This window comes from Haplochromis burtoni, unplaced genomic scaffold (genome assembly GCF_018398535.1).
Source record: "Haplochromis burtoni strain Fernald_Lab_line unplaced genomic scaffold, NCSU_Asbu1 Contig_43, whole genome shotgun sequence".
Lineage (NCBI taxonomy): Eukaryota > Metazoa > Chordata > Actinopteri > Cichliformes > Cichlidae > Haplochromis > Haplochromis burtoni.
The window spans coordinates 2,270,596-2,280,588 of NW_024582404.1; positions in this window are offsets into that span (position 1 = coordinate 2,270,596).

Here is a 9,993-nt window from a genome sequence, read left to right on the forward strand (position 1 = left end):
GACGGTGTTCCTCTGGTGTTCTGCTGTGAAAGCTTTTGGATTTAGGGATCATCATAGTTGCCGTGTTTTTTTCTCGTCTCTTATATTTTGTGTGTGATCAGGACAATTCTGGAGAAGATGGGCCTGCAGGGGAAAGTCACCCACTTGGCGGGCCGGAAGGAATTGGGTTACTTTAAAAAAATACAAAGTATGTATGTGTGTTATCAACAAGATAATTCTTAAGAACACAAGTTAATAAATGTACAATTACTAAGAGTTGTTGTTTTTATTTGTCTACTGACATTTTTGAATACCTTTGCAAGTATCCAGGCTCAGAAGAGGGAGTCAGTGGGAAGCCCACTGCTGCTACCTGGCTCTGGTTTGTGTGGGGGGGGCCCACAGCCCCGTCCTCCAGGGTATGAAGCAGGTATGGAGGAGATCAAAACTCCAGACATCCAGAGGCCCCCAGAACACAAGAGACCAAGGAAGACCAACAGAGGGGCAGCCGCGCCACTGTCCCAGAAAGAGCTGAGGAGAGTCCCAGATGAGGGCTCACTCAGCAGCCGCGGAGCAGAAGCCAGGGGGAGTTGCAGTGACGCGCCCGTGAGCTCCGCCGGCAGCCAGCCGTGCCTGAGTGACCGAGCCCCAGGCCGAGAGGCCGGGGGCACCCCACCTCCGAAGTGGCCCGAGCGAGCCCCAGGCTCCAGGCCCCGATAAGCGGCCGCCAAGGAGTGAGCCGGTGTGTACCTGGACGCCCATCCCCCGACACAAAGAACCACCAACGCACCGATGTCTGAGGGAGTCCGCCACTGGCAGGGGAAGTGGTGGTAGGGGGAGATAGGCCTCCAAACCTTGGAGGGCCTGAGATGTCCCCAGAGAGGTGGCGTCTGATACCCAACCTGACATATAGACACAGACATACAGGCACACACAGACACAAACATCCATTCCCACCCTCATGCTCTCATATGCACTTACTCCACACTCAACCAACGTGGAGACAGACATAAAGAGACGCTGTACACACGATCACACTCCCCAAGCGTACTCTACAAACCGGGTCTAGGTACCCTTGCCCCTGGAGGGGGGAACTGCACCCAGACCCAGGTGGTGTTACCCTTTTCCCTGCGGTGGGGGGAGGCAGACCGCCCCGACTCCGCAGCAGCAGGGAGGCCCCACATGCTGTTTAACCTTATGAGGAAGAGACCTAAAATATATTCAGACAGTGGATGAACTGAGGGACTTCAAGGCTCAGTGGAGGATGAATATAGATTACTTTAAACTGCATAACTAAAAAGTTTAGGTAAAATACTTTATTCTGAAGTTTTAGACTGCAGAATCTATATGATTTTACAGTGGTTAATGTCAAATACTAAATTCACCCGAGTGAGTGCACTTGTTGCTAAATATGCTCTTATTTTTATCTTACATTATTTCATGAGTGGAGATCTAGTTTTTTCATAGTTTACTGAATTTGTGTTCCATCATCTGGTCTTCAAACAATCATAAATAACATCTAAATGTATAGATTTCTGTCAAATAAGCTACACAGCATCCGGTTTAAAATATACAGACCTGTCCTGCTGCAGTAAACCACAGCTTTCGGCATCTTCAACCACGCTGCAGTTCACAGTTAGCTATTCCTAATTGAAGTAGGAAACAAACAGCCCTGCTGAGGTGGAAGCACAGCTGCTGTTAACCAGCTTCACTGAGACGAGAGTGCCAGGACAGATGGAGGAGCTGAAGAGGCAGCAGCAAACTTGGCTGTATGTGCAAATATTGTCCAGCCAAGCCAACAGAAACCACACGAGATGCCTCAAGAAAAGGGACCATTTTCAGCTAGAATCGTGCATTAATTCATTTTCTGGATCCCCCTCACAAACAAAATTTAAAAACAAAATGTTTTAACTGGCTTTAAGACTTATGCTGTCTACAATATTACATTTTCATTCAAACTAAACAAAACAAAAAAGAAATCCTCCCCTTTTCACATAACACATGTTCTCCTAGCGCCCACACTCCTTGACTTTAGGCCACCACAAAAGTCTGAGATTGCAATTTGGAAATGATGACAGACACGCAGATGTACTACCTGATCAGGTCTAGGTCATCAAGTGGCATCCTCTTATTTATTATACTTTTTCATGAGAAAAAAAAAGGAGATGAAATATGCACATAAAAAATGTAGAGCGACATCAAATAAAATACTCGCACGACCAGCAAACATGACATTTACACTTTTTTATTTAAGAAAAACTCAAAGTCAATCTGCAGAAAACAGGGAACAACCTTACAGCTTCCATATGAATTGGTAGGTAAGTACTGTAGCAGCCACGTACTGCTAATCAAATGTACTTGAATAATTGATCAACGGTGGTGTTAGCACCTCCACAAAAGCAGAAGTTTTGTCAATTTGCTGGTCTGGCGCATTCAGCTGTGCGTTAACACAATGTCAAAGCCTTCAGTGTCAATGACTCTATAGTAAGAGAGGTTATTCACTTATTCACAAGTCAAAAACAGCTGCAAATGTTCCTGCATCCAAACAAATTCACCCTGAGGTCAGAGAAACTCTGAGAAAGTGCAAAAATCCCCAGAGCTACATCTAAGACTCTACAGGCCTCAGTTAGTTAGGATGTTAAATGCTGAACTTCATGACAGTAAAATTAGAAAAACACTGAACAAGTATGGCTTGTTTAGAAGGTCTGCGAGGAGAAACTGTCCTCTCTCTGAAAAGAACAAGCGTGGGTTGAGTTTAAGCAAAGCTGGATCTGATCAGGACTCGAGACGTCTGGAACAATGTTGTTCGGACTGACAAGCACAAAGTAGGGCTGCTCGATTATGGCAAAAATGATAATCGCGATTATTTTCACTGAAATTGAGATCTCGATTATTTGACGATATTTATTTAACAATAACAATGTGTTGAATAATGACTTTAAAAAATAATATAAAATAGTGCAAATACTGATGACAGTGCAAATGTTTGCAATATAAGAAATAAATGAAAAATGTAAACATCTATGTTTAGTGAACTTTGCAGTGTTGCTCTGTGGTGCAGCTACGACACTGTAGCAGAGTTTACACACTGTGTCTACTTGATCCACGTCTGACTCCACGTCTGACTTCCACACCACTGAAGGGTTTTACCTCTCTTTTCAACCAACGGCAGTCACTCTCCTCTCCAAATAACTTCTGCTTAGCTTTCCGAGCTTCCCTCGGGTCCTCTTATTGTTGTGACGCGTGTTCGAAACGCAGAGAGGTGCGCTCGATTTGCCACACGGAGAGTAAGCACGAGGGAGGTGCTAATAATCGGCTCAGTCATTTTTAATGATCGTTGAAAGCCCAGATCGTAATCGAGATTAAAATTCGATTAATTGAGCAGCCCTAGCCCAAAGTATGTCTGATGTAATGCACAGTGCCATGTTTAGTGAAAAGCAGACACATCACATCAGCACAAACACCACACACCGGCTGTCAGCACCATGGTTGAGGGGTGATGATTTCGGCCTGTTGTGGCACCTCGCGGTCACAGCGCTGACCATGAAATCCTCTGTATATCAAAGTATTCGTAGAGTCAAATGTGAGGTTGGCTCTCTGACAGATCAAACTGACAACAGGACAATCATCCCTAAAAAACAAAACAAGGTTCAAGGTGCTGCAAGGTCCCGTTGACATGCAGACCAAATCTGGACCTCAAGAGAGCCGTGCATAAGAAATGCTGCAAACCTAAACTGAAGCAGTGGTCTAAAGAACCCAAACCCAATTCCTCCACAACGTGCGACTGATAAATTCATAAAGAAAACCACGACTTCAGGTTATTGCTGCTAAGAGGGGTTCTACAAGCTGCTGAATCACAGAGTGTTAGCAAGTCTGCATTTTGGTTCGATTTCTGTTAAATAAATACTTTTACAGTTTAATACATGTTCAATTTTATCCTTCGGGGTTTGTATATTTATCTAATGTTTGGACCTGGTAAGGACCGATCCGATATACAGTATCAGTCTGATCCTGACCTAAATTACTGGATCGGATATCAGAGAGAAACAAAAAATGTAATCGATCCATTAAATATCACAAAAGCACCTCACAAACCTTGCGACATGGCGTAACCCAGGTAGTGACCTGAGCACGTCGGAGCAGTATGCGTAACATGATAGAGCGGCTGTTGTGCACGAAACCTATCGGCACTCTGGAGCTACTTCACACTGAAAGCATCTGGAGCCTCGCTACATGCTTCCAAACCAGGTGTTGTGCCAAGGTAGGCATCCCGACAAAACCCGCTCCCCCAGCGCCGAGAGCACCTGCTGGGCACGGAGTGTGGATCTGGTTTACTCCGCCTCCATTACAGACAATTAGATGTGGCAGTAGTGATGTTTTAGTTTTGTGAAAAGGTGAAAAGTGAGTGTCATTACATTACCATTCAGTTTGAGGATTACAACAAAAAAGTATATATTTATTGTTCTGACGTGGTATCGGACAAGATCAGTTTAACAAACGAAGGACATTTATTTTTATCCTCCTGTAACTTTACTGTATAAAGAGCTAAAACCTCCAAAGTTTCAGGAGTAGTTCGTTGTTTTAAGAAGTTTTTGTGAAAAAAAAAAAAAAATAAAAAATAAACAAACAGCTGTGGGATACCGTTTGTCCGTGATTTGGACAGCCCAGCGTGTGCTCCCGACGCAGGGGAAACAGATTCCACCAGCACGACACGACCAAAACACTTTTTTCATACTTTTGTTACATTTTGTATAGAAATGACACAAATGTGATAGAAACAGTTTACACTGACATCCATCTTGATAAAAGATGATGCAATGAAGCTGTGTTTGCATTTATTTGCACTGCTTTCCACTCTGCGATGTCTATTTATGTTAAGCTTTAAGTATAAAGGGTTCATTCTACAAATTGTTGTTGGTTATAAACATTATTTTGTCAGATATTGCACTTTTTTTCAGAACCAAAGAGTTTTTGAAATCTGCATAAAATTACATATTAATAACTTTTTGAGTGTTACTTTAAATACTTAGATTGAAAGTTCTGCTACAAGTTTAAAGATCAGTATTGCTGAACTGCAAAAAATATTGTGAGTGCAGTGCATGTTTTGCATACAAGTACAATAGAATAGCTTTAGTGTTTTGTTTTTTTAAATTTTAGTCTGAACTTGTACAAAATGCAGCAGGACATTAAAAAACTGTTTTATTCGTTATATAATTGACTATATCGATTCATATCAGTATCGGCAGATATCCAAATTTATGGTATCGGTATCGGACATTAAAAAAATGGTATCGTGCCATCTCTAGTAAAGACGGGATAATTTCTTTTACCAGGACTCAGTACTTAACTTGGTCATGCTAATACAACTGGCATTCCCAGTGTACGTCCTCCGATACACATCAGCATGTTTGTATGAAAGCAGCTTATTTTTGAACAAGTATAAAAAAACTCAAGGTTGCATCCTCATTTGTATTAAATAATGCTTGGAGCAAGCAGATTTATCCCATGCTAAATCCCATAATGAGGAAGTAAATCTAGCTAATGATTGAGCCTTTGTAGTTATTGTTCCCTATGCAGCACAACAACTCAGTTTCCTGAGATTTCTGGCTTCCTTTCAGTCGTTCAGGGGACACACATTAGCAGGGTGTGTCATCATATAGTGCATACTAGGCTTCAGTCAGGGGTGATATTACCTCCTCAGTAGGAATACAGACAGCTCAGAAAGTCACCATTATCCTCTCTTACAGACCCCATCATGCTTTCAAGATCAAAGAGGAGCAAGCTTTTATTTAAGATAAAAGCTAGTTATTTATACTGCTGCTGCTTTCCTCTCTTTTGGGCCAGTCCTCAGAAAGTTCATTCAGTCCTAAGAAAGAAAAAAAATTGTACCAGAATGTTTTTTCTCATGTTATTGTTGAAGTCAAAGTGATTTATAAAATCAGGCTACTTTAAACACACGTTTTCTTCATTCCACACATTTTTTCTAGAAATGAAACCCAGGAAAAATATCTGAAAATGATTAATTCAGTTCTATTAATTCAGTTTTATAAAGCAACAAATCAAAATAACAGTTGGTAACTGTTGTCCTAACAAAAGATGCACATTTGTGTGCGTCTCAACCCTTTGCCTTTAAAAAAAAAAGAGGAAAAAAAAGGCTGTGATAAATGTTCACAGTATGCATGTGCAGGTGATTTTTCACCTCATCTACACCTAACTGAGCACTTAAATACAAACACTTCTCATAAACACTTAATTTTCTGTTTATGAAAAGAAAGAAAAATATTACAAATTTTACTGCGTCATTAAACAAATTTTAAATTCCTCTCATTAACTTTTTTCCTTGGGTAGCGATGAGGAGATAAACAACAACGATTCATTAAATGAGGAAAGCTTGCACAAAAGCAGTTAACCTCCTACAGATATGCAGAATAACAGATGAATTTGCTGTTTTTTACCTTCAAACACTGGAGTTTGGGCTTTTTTCCTCCTTCGATGATCTTTCTTATTCTATATAGAAAAGTCTTTTTTGTAAACATGTGGTCCACAAAAACGGAGTTCCAATTTGTAATGAATTGGCAACGACTGTAAGAGAGGAAGAAATGTGTTGGTGAGTGCTGCACCATGTAAGGACTAACTTACGGCTCTCTGGTGTAGAAGAACAAACGATGAACTAAGTATAAAGGAGGTTGTGTCTTCCTAAAACAGATATGATGAAGTCCCTATGCTGCAGCACACCGTGTAACATTATTCCTAAAAAATGTTGCCAAAGCTTTTTAGTTTTGCTTTGTTTTAGAATTCTGCAATACTCCATGTAAGTTTATGAACTATGCACTAAGAAATTCATATTTGCTGTAATTGACCAACTTTTGCCAACGAAGCAAACTTGACCAGAATTCTCAAGCAGGAAATAATTAACTGTCCTTGTAATCCTTTGAACACGGTGCTGCTTTGCTGTGAACGGTTTCTGCTCGTCGTTCAGGAAAGAGTGTTGTTGTTTTGGACAGGAAATAAAAACAAAGCTTCAGCTTTTACTGTTAAAGTGGGTTAAGAATGCAAACTTATGCCTCGCTGTCACACTTTAACTCTTAGCAAAAGCGGGGGGGATTTGCAGATCTCACGAGTGGTAAGAAACAACATTTTATAGCTTAAGTTAACTGGCAGCAGGTCAGTAACAGGATCGGGTATAAAAAGAGCATCTTAGAGAGGCAGAGTTTCTCAGATGTCAAGCTGGGCAGAGGTTCACCAATCTGTCTACTAACTGTGGACAGATTGGTGTTCCGTCTTTCACAACATTTAGTCACTCTTGGTTTCACACTCACATGATTAACACATGACTCGTTTCTGACACTGACACCCTTTCAGAAATAAGACTCACAGCAGCACTGAAAACTGGCTGACTGAGCTGAACAGTTGAATTTTAAAACATGAATAAATATTGTAATTAAGAGGGAAAGAATTTTTTGCTAAATAACTTTAGAGAACATTAGGGGCATTTTAAGTCAAATCATTGGGGTACAACACTAGCTTGGCTTTTAAAATGTGGCCTGCTATGAGGTTGGTGCCAAATAATTAGTAAATTAACAAATTAATAGAACGTAAATGCAGATTTCCACTGTGGCAGCACAAAAAAGGCAGCACACCTGTAAGGAAGCTGCAGTGTAGAGTGACTTTAAAGTGCACTGTAATACAGGTTTGAATATCCAATTGTTCACTTACAGTATGATAATACCTCTGAGTTGCTTCCTACAGCCTCTCCGGCCTCTCGCTAGCATCTTGACCGGATGTCTGCTCGAGTCTGTGAAGATGAAACCGAACAGTAAGAACAGTAACAGCCTCATTATCGTTTTCCTGACGCTCACCGAGTGACAGATGAGGAGAGCCCGCAGAGTGCACTGAACAGGCTAACAAGCTGTCAGGCTAACGCGCTGAAACTGATGTGGTGAAGTGCACAGTCACAAAATGAGGGAGGTTTTTTTTAATGCTTTTCTTTGTCTTGTCACTTTGTGTCATTAGTGTCATTTACAGAAATAGTTTTCTAGTCCATCTCGAGGCACATGCCCATGAAAGTCACACACTGATTTTACAATAGAATTAGCAATCTAGTGTGAACGTCAAAAACCTTTGTCGGGTTCTGAACAAAGCTAGAATTTCATGTGCTGACAGGAAACAGCTAACAGGCTCGTTTCTTTTAGTTGAAAACTTTTCTAAGACAAAAGTAGCACATTTTGAAATGTCGACTTTAAAAAAATATAAAAGACAAACAACAGCAACACAGCATGTAAGAAACAATACAGCTACACTACAAAACAGACAGGAGAACATAAGAAGACAAAAGAACAAAAAAAGAAAAGACAGGAAATACAAAGAAGAACATGTCTATGATGAAGACAGCAATAACATTTAGGGTGCACAGTAAATGTACTGGCTCTTTTCTGTAGACCATCATATAATGCTTTATATCATGGTTTAACATACAGAGACTAGAGATGGTCGTGTCGGTATCAGTCCGATACTGACCTAAATTACTGGATCGGATATCGGAGAGAAATAAAAATGTAATCCGATCCGAAGTATCACGAAGTCACCTCACAAAACGTGCTACTCGGTGTAACCCAGCCCGGCGCATCAGAGCAGTATGTGTCAGGTGGCAGAGCGGCTGCGTTGGAGCATTTGGAGCCTCCTACATGCTTCCTAACCGCAGCGTTTCATCTCGGCGAAAACGATCCCAGAGAAGTAAAGCAGGTGTGTCAGTTCATCCCTGAGTGTTTGCATAGGTTTTCCACGTTAAGCTGAACAACTGATATATTGAGCCACAGCTGGACTGGCCATCGGAGTTCCATAATGAGGTGAAAAGGAAGCGATTTATGTTATTACTTCAAACATGAAGCTGATCAATGATCAGCTGATCTGCTTTTCTGCCCCAAGTCCCGCCTTTCTCGTTTGTTTATGGCCCACTTTGCGCTAGAAAGAGAAGACCAGCGGATAAACAACAGCAGCACGTTTAAGCGTGATCAGCTGTTGTTAGAATTTATTTAATATTACTTTCTAGTATCAGCTGAGGTTTGCTGGAGCCACGGCTGTAAAGCTGCTGGTCATGATGTCGGTTTGGATATGTCACGTATCCAAAGCTCGACACAGCTGCTGTAACATCAGACTGACATCCAGCTAACCACAGCTAAAAAGATATTTAGAATATTTATTCTAAATAATAATATAAATATTTAGTCTATTTAAAATGACAGGTCTTTCTTTGCAATGATAACCACAGCAGCAAGCAGTCCCAACAGATGTGTCCAGACAGGGTGCGAACCAGTTACATCCCATTTTGTTTCATCTTCTTACTGTAAAGCTCATCTCATCTCATTTTTAACCATTATTTCAATTATCTTTGATTTCAATAATCAGCAGAAGACAATATATGAAGATACAAACTCTGATGAAAAGAGGTTTGTTCATCACTAAGAAGGTTTTCACTCGCCACTTTGTTAGGTACATCTGCTAAATTGCTCCAAATATTTAATGAGTGAATCGCAGGAGCAGTTGGTGCACTCAGGCATGCAGGGGACTTCAGGGTGAAGTTCAAAATGAACATCAGAATTCGGAAGAAACGCGATACTATCGTGTCCTTCACCAGATTCAAATCCAATAGAGCACCTTCTGGCCATAACTCAGCTCTGAGCAGCTCCCACGTTAGATTCAGTGTCTCGCTCACTCTGCAAAACACCACCACAAGAAAACCACATCATAGCTTTTTAAGACCATTTAAAAGGAGGGTGAAATACAGAAAACACTGAGTACCCGAGTGGGGTTCCAGCTACGACGGGTTTTACTGAGGTCTCATAATGTGAGTTATGTTGTGGCTTTGAGTTACTTGGAAACTGGTCAAATAGATTGTTCGGGGTTTTGAGCCAGTGGTTTGGCTTTTCAGATGAAAGACGACAGGGAGATCTTGGCCAAAGAGGCACCATTACCTCCAACCAAAGCTGTCCAAAGGCCAAAGACAACTACTTCCATGCA